Source organism: Galleria mellonella, unplaced genomic scaffold, assembly GCF_026898425.1.
Source record: "Galleria mellonella isolate WM207_F2 unplaced genomic scaffold, CSIRO_AGI_GalMel_v1 utg83, whole genome shotgun sequence".
In the NCBI taxonomy this organism is placed as follows: domain Eukaryota; kingdom Metazoa; phylum Arthropoda; class Insecta; order Lepidoptera; family Pyralidae; genus Galleria; species Galleria mellonella.
Genome location: NW_026442162.1, coordinates 124,837 through 148,265, shown reverse-complemented (window position 1 = coordinate 148,265; position 23,429 = coordinate 124,837). Strand labels below are relative to the sequence as shown.

At 33.9% G+C, this 23,429-nt stretch overlaps 1 protein-coding gene across 2 annotated transcripts in view; it reads right to left on the bottom strand.

The window, feature by feature from the left end:
- LOC113517083 (protein muscleblind) overlaps nucleotides 1–23,429 on the bottom strand; it is a 210,883-nt gene that overhangs the window by 94,317 nt on the left and 93,137 nt on the right. For both annotated transcript variants that reach the window (XM_052901920.1, XM_052901919.1), the window contains exon 2: nucleotides 17,197–17,242. The gene's annotated coding sequence lies outside the window, so the exon portion shown is untranslated. The remainder of the gene's footprint in view (nucleotides 1–17,196; nucleotides 17,243–23,429) is intronic.

The window sequence follows — 23,429 nt, the reverse complement described above, 5'->3', positions numbered from 1 at the left end:
CAAAAGAGGACTACGCCAACAGCGGTCACGCCTGGCAGGTGGGTCGGAAAGCTCAGTTAGGCTTTGGTGATGTTTTAAGAGCGACACTGCTGCTCATCCCTCGGCCATTAAGTTCCCTTAGTCGTCTCTTACGATACCCACGGGAAAGGAAGGGGTGGCCGACTCTACGCTTGAATCACACGGCAGATACAAATATAGCTGGACATAATTTAAAAATTACAGTACAGTCAAAGGAAAAAAAAATATAATGCAAAACTTTGAATTTTATTACGTAAAAGTAATTTTACAATATTTGACATAGTTACGCTGTGGATAGTCAATTTTTTTTTTATTTACCAGCAAGAAATATGTGTATGTAGACCTTGTTCAAAATTAGAGTAGACTTTTTAATCAGTTGAGAACACGACTTCATTTTTACGAGCGTCTTAACTGTTCTTTTTTAATTGCCTCTCGACGGGACGGGCCGTGTAATACGCGATTTAATGATCCTTCAAAATGTAAAATGCATTACTGTAAGTATCTTTATATTTTACAATCTCTATAAGATCATACCGCGGTGAATATAAGTAATATATTTAGAGAAAGCTATTACTTGTATACCTCACCGGTGTTCTAGTAGATTATACCGCCTGCGCAGGCGGAGATACCATTTCATTACCATCCATTAAAAAAAAATCTTCAATTTTTTTCTAAATTTATATTTTCCAAAAAACTAATATTATACTCTTGAATGGTAAGCATTAAGAAGATCATACAATGTTCGGTATCTTATTAATATAATATAATAAACTAGCGACTCGCCCCGGCTTCGCACGGGTGCAATACCACACCCGCTATGTCCCTGCATTTTAAATCTGTAATATCTTTGGAAATATTCATTTAATTGCATGCTGTAAATAGCCATGTTAAATGGACAATGTATTTAAGGTACTTAATTGGATAAAAATGTTGCTTAAAATCACTTAGTAAATAAGCCATTTTTTCCCGTAAAATGTAAAGGATAAAAAATGGTTACTGTGGGTTATCCTTAAGAAATAGATTTATACTATCGCGAACATTTTTATTGACCTTTTTAAGGTGTACAATACTGTAGTACATTATTTTGATTTATGACATCACATTAGAAACCTCTAAATTTATCAGTGTTTCTCTACAACATTATGCATGTATTAAACATATAAACCGTCCTCTTGTATATCTATTAAAAAAAATTGCTTCAAAATCCGTTGTGTAGTTTTAAAGATTTAAGCATACATAGGGACGGACAGACAGCGGCAGCGAAATTGTTTTATATTATGTAGTGATGTAAAAATTTGTAACGAAGGAAAAACATCGAAGTTAGTATAAATGGCTAGCCTAATTGAATCCTATAAAATTTAGCATTATATAGGTGTTAAATTATATAGTTATATATAGAAAGAAAATAAACGATGGACAAAGTTAATATTTAGGAATAAAATATATCTGAATATAGTAGTATTAATTCTTTGACTTGGCAACAGTCTATCTAAAGCAGTATTGTTTTTTTCCGATTCGAAATTGACATTGAACCGATTCGACACACGGCGAGTCTAAATTATAAAAACATGACCAATCACAATTCCGCAGTCAAATGATATTTTGTAAAAAAGATAATAGATTACTTTTTGATAAAAATGCTAACAGAAAATAGCATGCATTTTTAGTATCTCCTAATAGTTACTAACCTACTTTATTTTACCTATATCTTAGTTTCTAACTACAGTATAATTATAACAATGTTCCACAAATTGTGTGACATTATAATAGATATCGATTAATGAAATAATTATTATTAATATAAAAAACCTAAAAAAAATTGCTTATATACAATATGTGAATTAAACACTATTAGAATTTGACATTTTACTAATTCCATTATTAAAATAATTAATTAATTAAGAATTTTTTTGGGAATATATAAATGGATGCTTGATTCCACGCAAAGATTATATTTTAACATTCTCAATATATCGCATATTTTGTATATTGTTACATGCGGGCGATGCCGCGAGATACAACTAGTTTTAAATAAAAATATTTTTTTAATTTAGTTATCCCGAACTTCTGAATTTTTGTTCCAATATATCAGATTTTCAGATATTTTTGTATATACAGGTGAAATGGAAATAGTTAGCAATATGTAATCCACCCATGCTGGAGAACATTTTATAACAGAAATTTTGTCAATAAAAAAATAAGCAACAGTAAAAAAAATGAATTTCACATGGCCTATATAAAGTATATATTTTTTTTTCAATAGTTACCTGGTTTAAGATTCAAGAGATTACTAATATATTTTCCTTAAAAATATTTTTAATGGCATGGTAAGAAGTGAGCTATAATAAATCTGTTTATTTCGTGTAGATTGCAATTTCACCGTCACCGTCACTAACGTGCTACTTCATATATTGTGACCTACCACACTATAAGCATTAATTTACGACGTAATCGCTTTATCGCCCATTACGTCAGTTTACTCTATTAAAATTATTTAATAATATTCCACATACAGAAAAAATGTACTTTCGAATTACGCATGCACCCTCACAGGCCGCTGTCGCTGGCACCTAATTAGAATATAAATATCTACCGACGCCGTTTAACAACTGACCCGGCCTTTGTAATCTTAATAACCCGCCGCTCCATAATAAAAGGCGATGTCATGTGAATTCGCGAAAATGTCGCCTCTGCCATCTGCGGATGGTTTGCAAAAAGAAAATTGTAAAAAGTTTGGTCATATCACTAGCAAAAATTAGTGTCAGCGTATTGGAAACCACTAACATGTAAATTAAATGACGTAACCTACAGTTATGTGTCGGCAGCCGTTTTTTGCTTTTCCGTAAACTTTGTCAACAAGTGTTAAAATGAAGTTGACAAACCAGTTGCACAGGCTTTTTAGCGCCATGTCCAATCTATTTTAGCAACAAAAACAATATTGCATAAAGCGGAGTAAAGCGATGCAAGCGGCAGCGCCGGGCCGCCATCAGTATCGCGGGGACAGCCATGTGGGCATATATAACAATGGGATCTTACAACCGGTCGCAGGACCGTTACAGATGAACCGCCGTTCGGCTGAGCTGTGAATATGCATGAGCTGAGACTTGACCTCGGGTTATTAGACCGCGGGCGCGGAGCGTGGGACCGATTCGACTAGACAATCGACATTTGACATTTGCGTGAAACTTGGTCACTTCCTGACGTTCAATTTGGATGTAGCGAGACAAAATTCACGTCTTGAATGCAGGAGCATTTTGCTATAAAATATCCATTGGTGGAAATTGAATCATTCAATGCGTCTTTCGTTAAGTAAATGCAGTATTTTTTAAATATTACATTGTAATTATTGAAATCTGTTTTAGCGTTAATAGGTAATTTCTTTATAAAATGTCAAGCACAAAGCAAGCTTACACTTGGCTCGTAAAGTCAGAACGGAAACGAGGCATGGCCATCAATCAGACAAGAGGCCGCGGGTCAGGCGCTTCTCCCCTGTACCCCCGACCACCTGTCGCGCCCGCCAGCTCAAAGCAATTGCTAATCAGTCACTAAGTTACGCCAAATCTCAGTCTGACAGGGGGACCGCGTCGTGTACGTAATGGTATTTTGACGAACAAGGGTATTAGCTGCTGCGACATGTAGGTTATCCCCAAAAATGCCAATCGACCCGTTTTCCGGAAAGTGATATCTGTGTAACAAATACGTACCTATTTGTATTCCATTTTACGAAGATATTTTGGACAGTTTGATAGAGTTGCAATATTTTTGGTGTTTTTCTTCAGCTCGTAATGCCATGTATTACTATGTTTTATGTCTCATCAAATATCATATTAGCCGTTTAACTTTCCACTACTGGACACAAACTTCCTCCTATTAAGGACTTGGCCAGTAGTTACCAAACTTGGCAGGCGAGTTGGCAATTGCAGTTAGGCTTTGGTGGTGTTTTAAGAGGGATGCTGCTGCCACAATCATTAAATTCCTTTAGTCGCCTCTTACGACACCCACGGCAAAGAAAGGATTGGCCCATTCTATGTATTATGTGTAATTCTATGGAATTTACTCGATCGACAAAAGATTATTATTATTGGCAGTCAGAAAGTTCTAGCATAAAATAGCAGACATTTTTAAAATAGTCGTAGCTTGTCATTTGAAGTGTCGAGGTACGGCAGGCGGCGAGCTGCTATGATCATTGTAAATTTCGTGGCAGTAGTGAATGTACACGCGAGACTAAAAATAAACATGGCGGCCACAGCATGCGTATTCAGGCAATGTAGAGATAACTCCAGTCCAACGAGTATCGTCTACAACAGATTCAAAACTAGTCTGTTATTACATTCGAATACTCATCACTTCATGTACTTAATCAGTAAACCTAAATTTGTTCAACTGTTGGTGATTGAGTGTGGGTGGTAAATATTTATCTTGTTTATTATTTATTAAGAGAACTATTATTCTTAGTACTTAAACACTAAATAGTTAATATTAGAATGCCTTAAATATATTAGCAGCAAGTAAGTAATCTAATGAATTACCATAGAAAGGTTACGATTTATACGTAAGGAACAGGAGTTATAATAGCTTTAAAAGTTTTTTGCAGCGATAATTTATGGTATGGGAGGGCGAGCTGGGCGAAATCAGGCACGCAGAAAAACAATTCAGAGTGAAGAAAAACTTCTCAATCTCTTTCGCAAGAAAGAATTCGAGATGAGAGTTTATGTCACATAAAAGGATTATTGTGACGAATCAAACTTATTTGTATTATTATAATATATAAAGAAATTACTGTTATTTTAGATTTAAAACGCCGTTCAATAAAATTTGCGTCACATTTGACTGTAAATCGTTTGTCTTCTCGGAGCGTTATTGGAATACCGTATGGAGCCATAAGATATGACGGCAAAGCGAATGGTACAAAAATATAATGCGCTTTACGTCTTATACATCACGGAAACAAATGGGTGCGGGAATTTTCTCTGCCTTAGGGGAACGTCGTATGTATATGCCGTCGCTGGAAATCATTTCAACTATGATAATATGCAAAACAGCAAAGTGTGACGGGCAGATACAAACTCAAGTGAAGTGAGAAACAGAGCAATAATGTCGGTGCGCTTCATCTCGGCCAGATCACGTTCCTAGAACAAAAGGAACGCTCGGCGAGTCGGCTACGGCAAAACGAGCTACAAAAACCTTACGTTCAAATGGAGCCTTCATACTTAACAAAGTTACTGTACTTATAGCGTTCAAAAGACATACCGGTATAGCCTTTTAATAATCATATCTTGGATACTTTTTTATGCAACTTAAAATAACAAGCAATCCCACCTGATGGAAATTGCTTATAGACATGAATAGTACCATGGACATAACAGAATATATTGCGTCGCTTATGATACCCATCATGCGTTGCCATTCCTGAGGACTATGGTATTCTGTCTCTGAACCCTATAATTTCATTGCCAATCATTAAAATAAAATCATTAAAAAAAAATAACGATTTAAAAGTGCTTGTAAACAAGTTTATTTGAATAAAGTCGACTTGAATTTTAATTTGAAACACAGCCATGCAAACACAACTGCTTCACTGCAGAAACACGAATGGGACAGAAGTATCAAAGTACTTAGAAGTACCAAGTAAACGAAATTATATTTTTATTATATTTTTGTACAAAATCCCAAAGGGAGATTTTACTTACTTATATATTACTACATAGTGTTTACTACTTATAATATTCATTGAAGTAATTTTTATACGACTACGAACTTTAAATGAGAAACCAAAACGAGAGTAGTGACAACTCCATACTTCCATGCAGCATTAAGAATACATTAGGTATAGCGAGGGACTTGTGTAGAGCGTACATTATTTAGCAATTTATCACGTACCTATTTGATATAAAAAATAGTTCTACTCTTATAAATGATAGAATATTGAAAAAAATCACATGTATTTCTCAATATTCATTTTTTCTTTGGTTTTTTCTTCAGGTAGGAAAAAAAGATTTCTTACAATTGATATTGTCAAAGTAGACAGAAAAATAGTGAAAGAGTATAAATGTATTCAATATGAATTTAAAATTACCGATTGGTAAGTATGACTATAATATATGTAATACATGATCATTGTCATTGTTAAAACCCTTGTTTTGGAGATGTTCTGACCGACTTCTTAACCATAGATATAAATTACGAGTATAAGAATAATCATCTTTCATACAGTCCATCCATCTTTTTAAGTGGTCTGCATCTCTTTCGGGTCTTTCGCATCCATCCACGTCCAAACTCATAATTCTTTTAGTCTACACGAAGTTAACCTCCGTTTTCTCATCAGTTATTGATGTTGTTTTCAGGTTTTCATATATGTGTTCATTTCTTACTTCGTGTAATCTCTTTACCCCATAAAGATTAGTATTACACTAGGCGTATTTCTATGTGGTGGCTTCATAGATAAAAAATAATTATTATATGATTAATTATAAAATATAAAAAAAATATAAGAAATAGTTCTGTTTGACGAATCGCGATGACTAGCTTGAAATCATGGCATAAACCTTTCATCGCGCGTCGCTACGAGCTTTCAAAAAGCTTTCAGTGGTCGATTGAGCTCGCTATGATTACGAGTTGCCAATCATTGATATACATATCTTGATTCGAAATATGGATTATGTGTAAATACAGTAAGTATTGGGAAACAATGTACGAAAAGATCTCGTTTTAATCATGTAGACCTCACAAATCGTATGGGTGATTGTGGTGTACCACATGGTGCGGTTGCCAACCGCCCGCAGCGGAAAATTTGGCGAAAACTGATCGACGACGTGACTGAAAACTATGCATTTTAAGTTGCAACAATCGATACGTGGTTGGAGTCGCATGTGTGTTAGTTGTTTATGTGCCACAAAAACCGCGTGATCAGCGCCACTGCCAAAACTATATGCAAGTATTGTGGTTTAATTGGCTTTTAAGGATTATTACAATGAGAGAAGTTAGGAGAAACATGGGGCACAACTCAGGCGTCGTAATTATCGTTACAGTTCAGTGGTCACCGCCAATTTGAGTCGAGTGTGTAACGAAACGCGCCCGCGCTCGTCGCGCTCTCCGGACTTCGTTAATTGAGCGTTCGGCTAGCCGATTTCTTTATACGAAACTTAAACCGGTATTTAGAACTGTATAAACATAAATTCACTCATGTGTCTAATTCAATGCTAACAAAGCATTTATTGTTTGCTTTAAAATAGAATCCGGTAAAATATTTAAAAATATAACGATTAACACATCATTAATATTTCAAACAATTGATTTCTGGAATCTACTGCGTGCATAATGAGATCGATAAAATATCAATGAACTTATTAAAAAATAAAAAAAAAAACAAAAGATGAATCGTCTCCTGAGATTTTATTTAACATACTTTAAAAATTATTTATATATGTAGGTTGCTGTTTTTGGAGATTATTTCCATCCAGTTGATTATTACGACAACGTATTTTGTGGCCTGACAATGTTTTTAGATTTTAAAAATTTTTTTTTTGTTATTTTCCTGTACAAACTGTATAGTGCAACTATGTATAATAAAGTTTCTGTAAAGTTATGTAATTTATTTGTTTAAAATTTCTCGTAAAACGTAATAAGTTGATGTATTGTGACGGGAATGGATGCTGACGAACTATGCCCAGTGACATTTTATTGTTTTATGAATAATAGACTTTCCATGCCGAATAGCGGATCTTAGAAGTCTGAATAGGCAAATCAATTCACGCTAAGGTGATGGTCACATTTTGAAATCGCCGATTAGCTTTTTTTTTCTGATTTTTAAACATTTTGTTGTTTAATTTTTCTACAAATACAAATGAATTTAGTTATTCAGTTCATTTCCATATTAGTCTCATTTAGGCATCTATCCTGAAAATAGGCTTAAAGCTAATCTTTTTCATTTATAAAAAATAATGGATACTAATCCTTCGAGTCAGATGGTGTTTTGACGTTCTTTTGGGCATACAATGTAAACTGAAATTCTATTCTATGAATAAATTTATTTGTTAAATATTGAACAATTAATACAGTGTTACCATTTTGATGAAAAGTATTTGGACGTAAGGAGTTTAAAATTTATAGACTGTAAATTAAAATAAAAGATCCCTTTAATGTAGTCAAGTACTTTTATAATTAACAAATAACAGATAGGAAGTAGATATAGGTAGGAAGGTGGATTGTGTCGGGTACCGACGCGTGGCGCGTACCGGCTCCCGTACCCATAAATATTTTATGGTGAACTCCTTTATAGTATTGTGATTAGATTGTCGTGTTCCCTGTACCATCGTCGAGCCCGTATGGATCGATCTCCTATGAGACTTCAATAAGGCTGTTTTGCGTACATGTCACATCGTAGCTATTGTGATACAGTAATACTTTTCCAAATTTTATCAGATATCTATGGTAGATTTTTTATTATGTTAAATTTACATTAGTTTTAGGCAGATATCGGGTGAAAAATTTGGAGTAAATAATATGATTAAGGTTTTTGTTATTATTTGTATAAAGTGTTAAAAGTGAAGAATTAATTTTAGTTTCTATTTCAACTCAAGTAATTGGAAGCGACCTTTTCTAATCCTGTTACAACATTCAAGTAACTTTCAGCGTATTCAACGCGAGCGGATGTGTTCTATCTAGTCTCTGGTGAAGGCGTAGGTACATAACGTGTGCGCGGTGTTAGAAGGGGAAGGTGGTAAGGTCGCGTTACGCCGTTTGAAAGTGAGATGTGAAGCGCCAGGAGAGCAACAAATTAAGTCTCCGCAGGGAGCGAGTCCGCCCATGCTCCAGCATCGGCTGCGCCCGCTTCGTGTGCCACCAGGCGGGCGTTGAGAGGGCCGCGCGATAACGTCTCGCCGAAGGGAAAACTTGAATATTTCCAGCGAATTACGTAACCGAATTCGCTGAATAAAAGTTCGTGTACGTGCCCTGCCAACTGGCAAAGTATTATTGAACTTCCCTTTACATTCTAATTAGGAGTTTAGAAGCGTTTAATCGTTGAATATATCGTCTTTGTGATCGTAACTTATATATGTTTATGGTGAACATACAATTGTGTAACTTTATAGATATTGCGAATCTCCAGCTTAATACTTCTCTGGGGTACATTACTTGTTTCATATATTATTCAATGCTTTTAGTTTAATGAGACGAGCTTTATCATTGTGTAGTGTAAGAAGAATTAAATGAATGTAGCACGTCGCCGTACATATTAGGAATGTATTGCTCACAAAATGTTACCTTATAACTGGATATAATATTCATTTTATTGGTCAATATACCATTTATTCGTTACTGAAAAAAGATAGGTATTTGACGAGAGAAATAAAACTCTTACCGCAACATAAACTTTATCACTTGAAGTCATAAATATTTTGTATCAATATCACTTCGCTGGTTCGAAGCGTAGCGTAGATAGCTATGTTTCTAAATAAGAACTTTAAGAGAAAGACTGATAAGTTGGTACTGAACGAGTTAATTCTATGAATAGCTTTCAAAGTCAGTAAGCAAACAATAGTATTGAAATACGATTTGTAAATAAAAGTATTAGAAACATGAATGGGGTTGTAAAAAAAAGTAACAGTAAAATAAAATCATCGACATTTATGATCAGAACGGTAGTTGTAGTATAAAAAATTTATTTAGTTCAAAGAAAGATACATTATAATATGTAAATTAAATAAATTAGAATACTTTTTTAATTCCAATATATAATTTTTAGCTTTATAATTATTTTTATTTCGGTTAATGAGGTTTGTAAAGTTGTTATTTATCGAGAATAGAAGAATTATAAATGAATATTATTTTCCTCAAAATAACCTTTTCAGGAAGCAATACAGCGCTGGAGGCAGTTGGGACTACTCCTAATAGCAACGTTGCGTTATGTACAGTAATCCTTAATATAATGACTATTAATGTAAATAAAAATTAAGAAGGTAAAAAAATAAACTCACGGCTTCATATAATAAATAGTAGACTTATTGTAAAATCGAATCCTCTTATTAGCCAACAATTTTCAATTTATAACTATGATAAGAGCCTAGAAATAAATACCGTCTCGATTTGCATGAAACGCCTGTATTTGAAATGACATTACAGAATTAACGAGGCGATGGAGCTTAAAAAACAAATGCGAAATAATAAACACGCGATACAGTTAATGACAGACTTATAAAATGGAGGAAGAAATCTGCCAATAGCAAAGTTTAAGCGAGGGTATAAAATTAAATGGGTAGAAGGCGTTTTTACAAGTTTATCGAGCGTTCTACATCGGGCAGACGTCTAATGGGCTCTCAGGCGCCGCGCACGCTGCCTGTCTGTCTGGGCGGCTAGTGACGTCCGCCAAGCCGCCAGGCCCCTACACCCAACATCCACACCGAACTACATTGACATTTGGACCTTACCAATTTCCGATCGATCGTCGAGGACGAATGTTACACTTGCATTGTGTCATAGATGAAATGATAACACGTGATATAGTTTAGAAAGAAGCTAGAGAATAAAAAGGTTGAAATGACCGGTACTTACATGGAACGACGCAGTTGGCTGGCCTAGCCCCGCTTTTAATGCGGATTTATCGACTCAAATTAATCGTGTAAGTAGAGAGAGAAAGCTGTTCGAGGAAACTTGCGTGAAACGCGATAAAGGACCTCTATTCGTTCGAAAAGCCGTTCATTGTGATTAAACTAAATTGACTTTCGTCTGTTATGTATTTTTAGTTTATTGTAGGTGAACTTATGCAAAATTAAGGTATTAAACCTTGATTATTCTTAAATTCAAAATCCAAGTCTACATTTACATTATGATAACTATTTTGAAAACCGCAATAACGTATTTTTTATATACATTTAGGTATTTCCGTATGTTCATTTTATGGGTTTGAAAACAACATAGGATAGTTTGAAATGTTTATTATATTATTTTAACTTTTTTTTTTATGTAATCGGCAAAAAACTGACGGCCCACTTGGTAAGGAAAATAGTATCCGTCGCTTATAAGTAGGAACAACATTACAAAATATTCCGTACCGATACGACAACATAACCTTCAAGAAAAGAGCATATTCCCTTTTAAAAGGCCGGCAGCACACCTGCAATGCCGTTGGTGTTGTGGGTGATCATGGGCGGCGGTAGTCACTTACTATCAGGTGAGCCGCATGCTCGTTTGCCCCCTGTGTTGTAAAAAAAACAAAATATTCTGCCATATCCCTTCAACCAGGGGGGGGGGAGAAAAGGGATTGTTAGTAATGTGGTACCAGTCTCATTGCTAGCAATATGGTCAACCAGGTCGATTTCCACGTGACCCCACCCCGGAAACCATCGTGAGTTCCAGACGAATTTATCACGATGGGCTTACTGACCTGCCTTTTTATTCTCACCTATCATCCCTCACTGGTGACTCGCCAGGGTATACCATTATCGCAGGCGGGTTCCCATTCCATTATCATCCACTAAAACCCTTTAACAAGGAACGTAGCTATACATGGACAGCTGTTTCACTATAGAAACACGAATTGGACAGAGGTATTTACCAAAGCAGATATTTTTTTTATATATAAGTATCTCTGATATATATAAGAGACGACTAAGGGAACGAGATGGGTAGTAGCGTTCCTCTTAAAATATCACCAAAAGGCCAATTGCGATTGCCAGGCGTAGCAACTACTGGCAAAACTCCCCTTATGGGGAATCCCTATGTTCAACAGTGGACAATTAACGGCTTATATAATAATAAAAATCCCTATGGTGAACTGTTTATTAACTACATCGTGGAAATTTATGTTAATAAGGAAAACAGTAACTGATTTATGGTCGAAAGATGTCTAACGTAAGAAAACAATGGATGAAATTAGATCGGTATCGTAACGTACGACTTGATTAAGAATAGGTTTTCCAGACATTGATAGGCGCCGGCTAAAACGGTAATCGCGATTTATTAACGATATGTCGATAATGTCGGAATTCTATTCAAAATAGTAGACCATATGAGGCGATCCAGTTCGAGTGTGATGTAGAGTGCGAGTGGATCTCCCGGAACGACATGTCAGCCCACAATCTCATTTGTGTTTCCCACTAGAACGAGCGACACGTCGGAAATGAGATGCGATTAGCCTAGCTTACATAGTTGGTTTGGTACACATAATGCAGATAATTGTTATTTAGATATTGAAAATTATTAGTTACAATTATATATAATTTTGTAATGATAATTAATACTATATACAAATTTTTCTGTTTTCCTTTAAAGTTGACTGGGAGTTTAGCACTCTGTTTTCTGTATCATGTAGTTGGTGTAGTCAATGTTTTTAAATAAATAAATATAAATCTAAAAAAATATACATTACGAAATCACAAAATAGCCGTCTTCATATTTTAAAAAAGGGTTTTAACGGTCAAGAATAAAAAGTAGTAATTTCTTTAACGATTTATATTACGTGACGAGCATTACAAAACTGAACTGTTATAATCACTTCGAAAAACAAATTGCAACAGGCCAGGAACAGGATGTAAACACTGCACCTAGACTGTTTATGTTCAGTTTAACTTTATTTACTGAAATACTTCAATAGCGTCACAATGACCAACCAGATCGATAGCTGCTGCCGGTAATTTACAAAAGAGATCCGAAATGAAATGGCTTTCTCGAACTTTTGGAATAGGAAATTTTCTAGGAATAACTATGTACCTCGTCTCGAGCGAGTATGGTTCCGAGCCGCTTACATTGCCAGCCGTACTAGTACTGCATAATACATTGCAGAGAATGCACCGCAGTTTGATCCCTTTCTAGACAAGGTAAGTACGACTGCATCAGAGTGGAAAGTTCTCTTGATGTTACCTCCACTTTCGTACCAAGTGCGGACATGGACCGGTAAGGGGCTTTACGATTTCAACGTAAATTGACAAAGTTTCGGAGATGATATGTCTTTGTTTTCATCCAAAGAAATATCGATCAGTCATTTATTTATGGTTACCTAATCGTATTTGCATTATAAAGAGGCAAGTTCGTAAATTTGGGTTTGATTGTCAATACATGGTAATAACAGTGCCAGCTAATCACACTAATTGCTTGGTTCGAGCAATTAATTTGGTATTCAAGTATGAACGTTTGGAGCATACAAATAACTCAAATTACACAATAATTTAGGACTTTTTCCACAAAAAAATAAAACACCAACTTTAAATTTGTCAAAACCAGTTATTTTGATTCAAAAATTAAATTGCTGAACCGATTTAGATAAAATTGAGGAATCAAATATAAAATAAATATAACCGAATTGAGAACCTCCTCCTTTTTTTGGCAGTAGAGGAAGAAATTAATTACCCTTTTATTGCAGTGCAAAATAAAGTTCAAGTTGAAAATAGTGCATAATGAATTATATTCTCTATGACAATATTGTTCCAGTATTTAATTTTATTTATAAAACTCTATAAAATGTTTTTAATAATTTAGTACAATAATAATAATACGAGTAAATAATAAGAAAAAAGAACTTTTTTTATATAAACGTAACACTATTAAAATTTAATTTCATGGACGACCCTGCTTAAAACAACATCAGTTTGTATACAAAGACTGGTTATTTAATAAAGAAAATATACAATATTTCTATTATCTTTTATCATGAGACATTCAAACAAAAGCTCATTACATATAAACTAATCGATAAAATGATTGGTTTTAGGACAATCAAAATCATACATAAAAGAAACTATCGAATAAATCATAAAATGGGTACTCTCTTATCTTGCTAGTATAATAAAATTGTAATTTGACAATATCTATACATGGGAGATAACTAAGAAAAATTTATGAGAACTCTAAATAAGAGCAACAGAAGGCAAAATAATAATTTTTAGAATTTTTGTCTGTATGTTTGTTCTAGTATTACGCAAAAACTATTGCACGAAAGTGAATGCGATTTACATAGTGATCCTGAAGGTATAACATAAATTCAATAATATATCACAAAATAAATGGTGGACGAATAGTTATACAGTTGTAGTCTATACATGATCATTTTCCTAACTTTATCCCAGTACTTTATCCCAGGACGAGTACTCTTTAAAGTTGAACAAAAAATAAACAATAGATTAATATTTTACTCTACCAACACTCTCATTGATTGCAAAAAGAATTATCTGAATCAGTTTAGAAATAATAATGTCACATAACATAGAAAAAATTAGACAAAATAATAAATTTAACAATTAAAATTGTTGAAATGATGATGGAAAACAATTTTTTTGAACTTGAACAATTTATGTTTAAACAATTTAGTAATTAATATGACGGTGAAATTAATCACGATTGAAGTTATGTTTAGAATGTGAAGATGCTTCATTAGTCATTAAAACAGTTCTAAGTTTATAATAATTCTACTTATTGTATTTCAGTTGAGAAGAGAATATTGATTTACTATTGAATATTTCATGAGAAGTATCAAGTCTGAATCGTGTTATTATTTCTTGGTGAAGGTGTTTATTTCATAAACATGAAAAATGTTTTCAATAAATAAAGTTTTAAGATTTTCTCTATTTGCAAGAACAAATATTTCTTAGATTAATTGAAATGCTTATCAGTTAAGTAGCCACCTAGATATAGATATAATCATCATTATACCATATACAGGTAGAAATTTTACGGGAGAAACGAAATAGTGACTTATTATTTGACCATGTGTAGTGCTATATATAGCAACCATGCATACACAATTTTATGAGTAGGTTAAAAGTTAATAAGTACTAATTAGAAAAGACAACCAACTGCAGCATGCTTATTAAATTTGTGTGATTTTCATGTCGTGAAAAGTAAAAGCAAATATCATCTAGGACGACTATTATTTTACTAACATTGTAAACACATTTCGTCCACTGCGGTATGAATATTGCTGTAAACCCCATTTTTAATTGTAGCTATAAATATAATAACATACATAATAATGTAACTATTATTCTTCTTTCTTAATATGAGGGTAGACTGAAAAGTACTCGGCTTGACACAAATCCATTCAATTGTTAAAACAAAACAACCTAGTCCAATCTTTAGTCCAATTCAGATTAGTTATAAGTGCAAAGAAGAAGAAACGAGTGGGATAATTACCTGTGGTTTTATTAATTTCTTTATCAACTAATCTGACGTCATTTCCGCAAATGGAGTAAAATGATCAGCGTGCTGTTATTAAATACCTCTATAAGAGAGGGTTATCAATTACTGAAGTCCTTCTATGATGATAGGGCCAGTACAACATGGGATTCCGCTCTATCATATTTATCCGTCAAAAATAGATAGCAGAATTCAAGTGTGTAGAGAGAGAGAGAGAGAGAGAGAGAGAGAGAGAGAGAGAGAGAGAGAGAGAGAGAGAGAGAGAGAGAGAGAGAGAGAGAGAGAGAGAGATGAACTTCGCTCTGCAAGGCTTTCAACGTCCATAACTGATGAAAATACAGGAAAGGTACTTGATTTAATTATGAGAGACTGCAAATTAAATATAAGAAATCCGAATTTTAAAACATCTTAATCAACTAATTAAAACAAGTAAAAGCAAATAAAATAATTTAAAATAAATAAAAAAGGGCTCTTCTATATAGTATTTAAAAATTATTGCTTAAATTCGACAAAAATGTAGACAAACTAGCTTCACAGGTATATAGGTTATACGGAGAGCAATCTGACATTTATTAATGTGGATCGCCTCGGCAGACCCGGACAATGGCTCATGTTCCTCTAGAATTATTCGCGCTATGGTGAACCTGGCCTCGCTGCACGTACGCAACCTTAGGTAAATAAATTACGACCTGCATAAGTAATTCAAAAGGTACGAATAAACAAAACAGTTACGTACACATCTTCTTTCATAAATATCTGAGCAGGCAACGGTTTTAGTTACTTTCGAGCTACTACGAGATGGTGCCCATACTTCGAGAGCAATAGTATAGATGATTCATAGATTGCAATCAGAGTTTCATGTAATATTGATTATGTCGCATAAAAAGTTCGTATTTTTTCCATTAACTAAGGGAATTTTCAGACTACTGCGAGGGTTATATGTTAGGTATTGAAATATTGAAATAAGTGGACTTTAATAAGGATAAATATAAACCATATGTCGCAGGTTTTAAACCATAGAGGCGTAGGTACATGCAAATCTTTCAGGAAAGAAAAAACTTAACAATTTTAGTTTGAGTGGAATTCAAAGTAAATTTGTAAATTTAGCTAAAAGTAATATTTTTATTAAGTAGAATGTATAATTTTAATCTAAATATTATATGAATTAGTAATGGTGTATTTATGTTTAAAACACTCTTTTGTATGTAGGCCTCTATTGTTTCAATAAAATAAACCAGCAAATACTGTAGTAAATGCTGGGTATAGAATAAGTGACATTATGGGAAAGCTGTTTGACAGCCACAATTTAAGCAAGAGCGCAGCTTACTTTACATTATACAGTTCCAAGGTTGTCCCCACACTGTTATATGGCACCGAGAGGTAGGTAAGAAATAAAATGAAAGCACAGTAAATGCAGTAGTATATTTTACAGAATTTGCAGAGTAAGTCTGAAAGATTACGTTTGCAATAGATACAATAATGCGAGAACGTGTTAGTTTGAAAGTGTTGGTGTAAAATAAGAAAGGGCATGCAACGTTGGTTCGAGCATTTGGAAAATATGTAAGATAAAAAGTTGGCGAAACAGGTGTACAATATGAAAGTAGAAAATTGCAGGTGTCACAAAAGTGCTAGAATAACCTATAATGATTTGACAGACTATATGTTATTTAAAGGAAGTATCTTCGGAATCGACTAGTATATTTCATACATACCTATATATATATGTATATATACTTATAAAAATTAAAAATAAGAAACCGACGGGTACATCAGTATAGTAGTATGTACATTTTGGGAAAATACAGCGAGAAATTGAGCCATTTTTGCTGAGCAGCAAAAGTTACGAAAGATAAGCGAGTGAGATCTTGGTATTTTGCCAAGGGTAATCATGAAAAATATGACACAGTGAAATGGCAAGATATTAAAATACAAAATAAATTTTCAACTAAAATAACGACAGTAGGAAGGATAGTTGATAGCGATTAAGAATACTATTCTTGTAACTCTAGTTGTTGTTGTGGTAGTATAAAAATAATTTATAGCATAGCTTACTTTTGAAGGAGCTCCTTTACAACGATATATGACTCCGGGCCAAAATCTGAAAGCAAAAGAAAAACAGGTTATTTAATATGCGCCAAATTATGATGATAATAAAATTTATAAATTTAAAAAAAGAAAAGTATTACGAGTCGATATATATAGTTATGTTTGAACTGTTTTACTTTCACTTACTATTTTATTTTCACTTAGGAAATAATACATAATAGAATTGGCCCAACAGATAGTTGAGCCAATTCTATTATGCTTTATTATGATTAATAAATTGGCAAATATTTTATTTCTAAAACGACAGTAGCATTAACTAGGTAAACAAATTTTGTTTGTTTATATGTAAGAGTATATTTTTCTATATCTTTATATACACATTTAGATAAAGAAAAGGAAAATATTTTAATAATAAATATAGATATATGAATTAATATAGAATGTAGAAATGTAGATATATAAATAAAATATTATTTTAATAGCAATACATATACATTTAGATTCATTTGAATTTTTACATTGAATAATGGTTAAAAGTATCTTTCCCAACTGCAGATCGATTTCTAAACGATATCATTTAAGTTTACTCCGTACACACTGGCGCGAATATAAAACTAAACCAATTACAAGTTTTCCAATATGCCCAGCAAATTATACCAATGCTAAACTCGCAATAGCCCTCAACGCGGGTTTCTTGTAGACTTCGCTTGAAATTCAAGTTTAGAGAACGGACGTGACATCGGATGATGTGCTGAAATTGATATAGATTCGATTTTTAACTCTTGTTTATATAGAGAGTCAAGTTGTCCTTAAACGCACCAGCTATCTTAGCAATTCATAATTGTAGCTCACAAACAGTTATGCCACCGCAGATCAACTGCTTCCTAGTTGATACAAGACATATCTAGTTCTAAAACGAACACACTGGTCTCGTAGTCGAATTTTATAACAAATTTGACTTACTATCTTAAAGACAGAACTATTCTAAAGATTTTAATTACTTGCATTTGATTTCCAGGTATTTCACAAATTTAAAATTTTAATTGAATTTAGTCATATGCTACTTTTCTAGCTATGCTATTCAAGTTAATTCGTAAGGACTCTTGTCACAGCTGAGTAAGAGCCTTTTTAATGACGAGAATTTGTTTTTACTACCAGTTGCTATAATGTCTGTATATGTCAATAAATATATATTTTTTATTTCTTTCAAATTATCATAGTATAATAGCGGAATAATATGGGGTTCAAAATATTAAAGCTATTGAAAGTTTTTTCATTACTTATCAAAGTCGAATACCTTTAATAAAAATCACAGATGAGTGTCTATTAATAGAGAAACAAAAGCTATGACAATGTCTCGAGATGACATGAGATCAATATGTTTACTCTCTCGAAGGTACTTATTGTAACCTACTAATCGTATTTCAAGGTGAAGATGAGGGTCTTCTAATTTACTTGTTAAATAGCCAATGTCCTAAAAACTCTTTACTAAATAGTAACCGTGAAATTAATTAGGAGGAAATTGGAGTTTTAAAAATCATCAAGTGACCAGGTCAAATGAGAACATCACAAAAAAGTGTTAAAATACTGTGCATTTATGTAAATACACAAGTCGAGAGTTATAACAATAAATCTCGGGAAGGGTCCTGTAGTTGTTTACTGTGTAATCATGCTATTCGAGTTATATAATTTTGCAATGTCGAGCGAAAAGTCGCGCTTAAAAACTCCATTACTGGGCGGCATTCGTTTCGCCGTGACACAATACGCGTTAACCGACAAAATGAGAGCATAGCTAGTTACGGAAATAAAAGCCGTTATTATGAATTGCGATGTGATGGCGGTGCGGCCGGTGGTGTAGTGCGGCGGTGGGCGGCAGAAGAGACGCGACACGAGCGACTCCCGAGCCAGGTAAACACTGTTATTTGCATTACACGCCCCGGCCCTTGGCTAGGATTTGTGACATCCGCCGGTAAGCTCCGTGAGCGTTCTCTCGCAGCAACTCTAATTATTGTTGAATTCATTACAGAGTAGTGACATGAGCAAGATTGGATTTTGTGAGAATAGTTGGTACTTACGATCTTCAATTTGTGTTAATTTGGCAAGGTCGTTTGTTCCAAGTTAGAGGCTTTTGAGAATTATTACATTTTCTACAAGAACATTACATAAGCATTTCTTTAATTCAGCTAAAAAAAGCCAGATGTGACCTATAAACAAAATAACCTAAATGGTTGCGTACAATGCGGCTTCAAAAGAGTTTCCTATCGCGAACGTTCAGGCTGCGAAATTAGCTACCTGCCAAAGTTTTCCCTAGAGACTACAGTATGGAGTTCTTCTAAAAGGGTGTATAAGATTTCTTCATGGTCGGCGACGTGCACATAATTTCTTTAGTGTTGCAGGGAGAGGGAGGTATTGGGAATGAGAACTACCAGCTCCATTGCTAGCAATATACCATTCCTTATCTCTCATCCTTTACTGGTACCCCGCCGATGTACAGCGCAGGTAGGGTTACCATTCCATTATCATTAAAAAAGTGTTGCACGCGTCTATAGGCTACAGTGGCTGTTTACCATCAGATGGGTTGTATGTTTGTTTGCCACCTTTGTGCTATAAAAAAACCTAAATTGGTAGATTAATGGACCAGTTCTGTACTCGTGGCTTCCTAGTGATGATTGAGTTAGAACATGCATTCTTAAAGAGTAGTATAAAATGTAAAACGGCGCGCAGCATATTGCCGGTGGCGAAATCCAACCAAGAGCTAGTCTGCGAGACACGGCTCGACACAAAGAACTAATGACTGTAAGATATGCAATTGTAACAACAATGAAAGTTTCAAAATATACATAACAAAACCACGAATTGAAACTGAAGGCTATCTTGTACAATCAGTTGGTGTAATAAAATGTTATTTTCTCGCTAGTGAATTATCCCTATATATTACTTATTAAATTATCCTTAGCACTGATTACGTTTAAAATCCAAGTTACGCCATAAAATAGTTAATAAGAAATTGCAAGTCAGTAATAATGAATACTATCAATTTTCAACTTTGTTAATTGTTCTACATTTCTTTGAATATTATTAATTTAAAACTTGGTCTAAGGAATAATATTTGAATAACAGTAAAAATACCACAAAGTAGCGGTATATTGACAATTGGTGTAAATTAGTAATATTTTTTTTTTGTTTTCTAGAAATATTGAGTAAAATTTATGTCCATACTCAGTAAATTAAGAGTAGGTAGACAGAAAAAAAACCTGTCCAAAATTTGAAAAATATGTGCTTTTAATGGAGATAATATACTTTTCGTTTGTTTTTGTTTTACTATATTTCATAATCAAGATAAAGATCATAATTGCTACCAAGTTTTGTACTCATACATTCCTAATAAAACTTTTGTGCTTTAGTAATAGCCTGAAGAATGACGATTACGATAATAAAAATATGATAAAGAAATCATATACGAGTAAATAATATTTTTTTAAACAAATTAATTTGCAAGGCATGACCATAGAGACCATTGGACATGTTGAAGGTATGTTTATTTCGGTTTTTGTTAGATATAATGATGTTAGTTTTGGTAATTAAAAATAGGCATTACTTTGTGATGGACCCATCTATCTATCTATTTAAAAAAATCATTAGAAACATCAGAAGAAAAACTTAAAACTAAATCATATTGAATCAAAATTTGGATTGTACTTTGAATTGGGTCAATCCTCGTAGAAGTCCTTGAAGTTTTCAGAGGGAGACTGTACAAAAGTTGTTAACTTGGGTACTTCTGCCCTATTTGTCGTGTAGTAGTTATGTTTGCATGGCTATGTTTTGGTTTGAAGGGATAAAGTAGTGAAATGACCGGGTAGAAGCAAAAAAGCAAAGGTCTCAGTCCTCAGGAATGGCTACGCATGAAAGGCACCTATCATGGGCGACACAGTATAGTGCATCAGGTTAGTTACTAGATACGGGATGAACAGAAAACAAAGGTAACATATATTGGAACTACTACTATTAATCGTGTTAAGGTAGTGTTTTCTGACGCCAAGTTTCTACCCAAACTTGTATATGAAGATGTTTGATGTCATCAAAACGAAGAAGCAAGGGAAAATAATTATTCAACTAATAAGTTTAAAGATGAAATATGACGACTTTTGGCCTGATTGGACTACCTTGGGATTCCCAGACTGCCGGTAGATTTTTCTGAGTTGTAACTATGTATTATAATTTGTAAACAAATATGTATCCAAGGAAAACAAATAGTGGATACTATTGGATAGCAGATGCAAGTATTAATTCATCATCATTTTTATGTACTATTTTCTTTATTTATCACTAAAAGATCACATATTTATTATCACTAAAGGATTTAAAACAAATTGTAAGTTGGTGAAAATTTTATGACTTTAATTGATAAAGTTTATCATTTAAATTAATATATTGGGGGCGATGATCTCATTTAAGATAATTGTGTTACAAAGTTATAGATTTTATCTATTGGCATTAAACGAGCAAATTATGTAGGTTAACGCAATTTTGTATTTCATATACAAATAAGCAATAGCACTGAAGGCAAAAAAAGATCAACTTTTGTAACCTGGTGGATAGAATTTTTAAAATAAGAATTAGTAAAGTTGTTGCACGTGCTTTCAAAACTCAATCGAAGTGCGCGGCACGTAGTACGTAAAATTCAACGAAAGTATGACTATGACAAAAGCACGTGCGCGCCCAAACCATCCAAACTTCCCGAAGGACACTGCGACGCTATTTTTTAGAGGCGCCTCTGAAAGGCAAGGTGTGTCGTCTTGGGCCCGAGGGAATTCACTACGCTTTAAAGCTGGTAATTTGATGTGAGTCTTTCGAGATTTTTCCATCTTCCCGGGTCGTTCGGGGAGCGGGCGGATTAGGCCACGCACGGCATGGGCGAGGGCGGCGACGCGCCAGATTAATATCGCGAGCTTTGCGCCAAATTTAAAATGTCACGTTCCATTTTTCCAGCCAACAGAGCCCGTCACCGACTCGAATGGTTAACGCTTCCGATTGTTACGCATCCATTTACTTACTTGCATAATCGTTTGTGAATACGTACGTATGTTTTAGAACACTTTCTTTTACTATGTTATTATCTACATAATAAGTATCTCAGAAATGCAAAAAAGACAACTTTATTTAAGTTTAACTTGATAAAATAAGCAATTTTGTATGCGACATCATAAGAATAAGTGAGAAATACTGTCCTTGAGACAATGTGGACAAAGATACTGGAAAAGGTCAATGTTTTGTGTCTGCAGCACACAAATGAACAATGAATGTATACATATATCTAAAATGTAACCAACATGGAAACAGGGCGTAGGAAAAAAGGCAAAGTCGTAAAACTGGCGCCCACCAATCGCCAAATAAGGCCGGCGCGGCACCGTCGAGCCGAACGGCGTCGTCCTTGACTCCCGGCCAAATGACATAAGTTGGCCCATGGGCGCGGATTCTTGACTAATCGATAAACAAGACGAAATGGATGAACAGCCGAATCACCGAATCGCCGCACCCACACTAAGCTATTAACTTGTCGTCCAGTTTGGTCATGGTCCCATAAAACCTTAAGTCGAAACTTTGTAATGTCGATAGTAACGGTAACAATAAGGTTTTACATAGAGGAGTACATTTAGGAACACATTTAACAATAATTTAAGATTTTGCTCCGCAGAATAAAAAACAGCGACATAATTACATGAAGGTAACATACTAGTACTATACTTAATAAAAAATAATTATCAATAGTTTCAAATTTGGCAAATATATTTCGTAACATACAAAATGATACGTACAAATTAAGAATCTTCACTTTTTTGGAAACTGCTTAACAATGGTAGCCTATAACAATAAAAAAATTGGTATAGGTTGTAAAATAGGTTATACTTAAATCACTATATTAATTTACGAATATTATCTTTTTGCATTAAGAATTATTTTTCATATTTCATGGTAATTTACCAATTACATTAAAAATCGATTCGCGATTATAGGAATTAATTTAGAGCTATTTAATATGAAAATTAGTTACGCCTCTGAGTAGATAAATAATCCTACATCATATAGGTACGTAGTAGACGTATACATTATGCCAAAACTTTTCCAATTTTCATATTCCCCCAGAAGTCAGAAGTTCATAAAGAGCCTTAATTTTAATAATTTCACATTTATACTGTATGGAGTGCGTGTCCGTAACAACCATAAAATGTGCGTGCCGT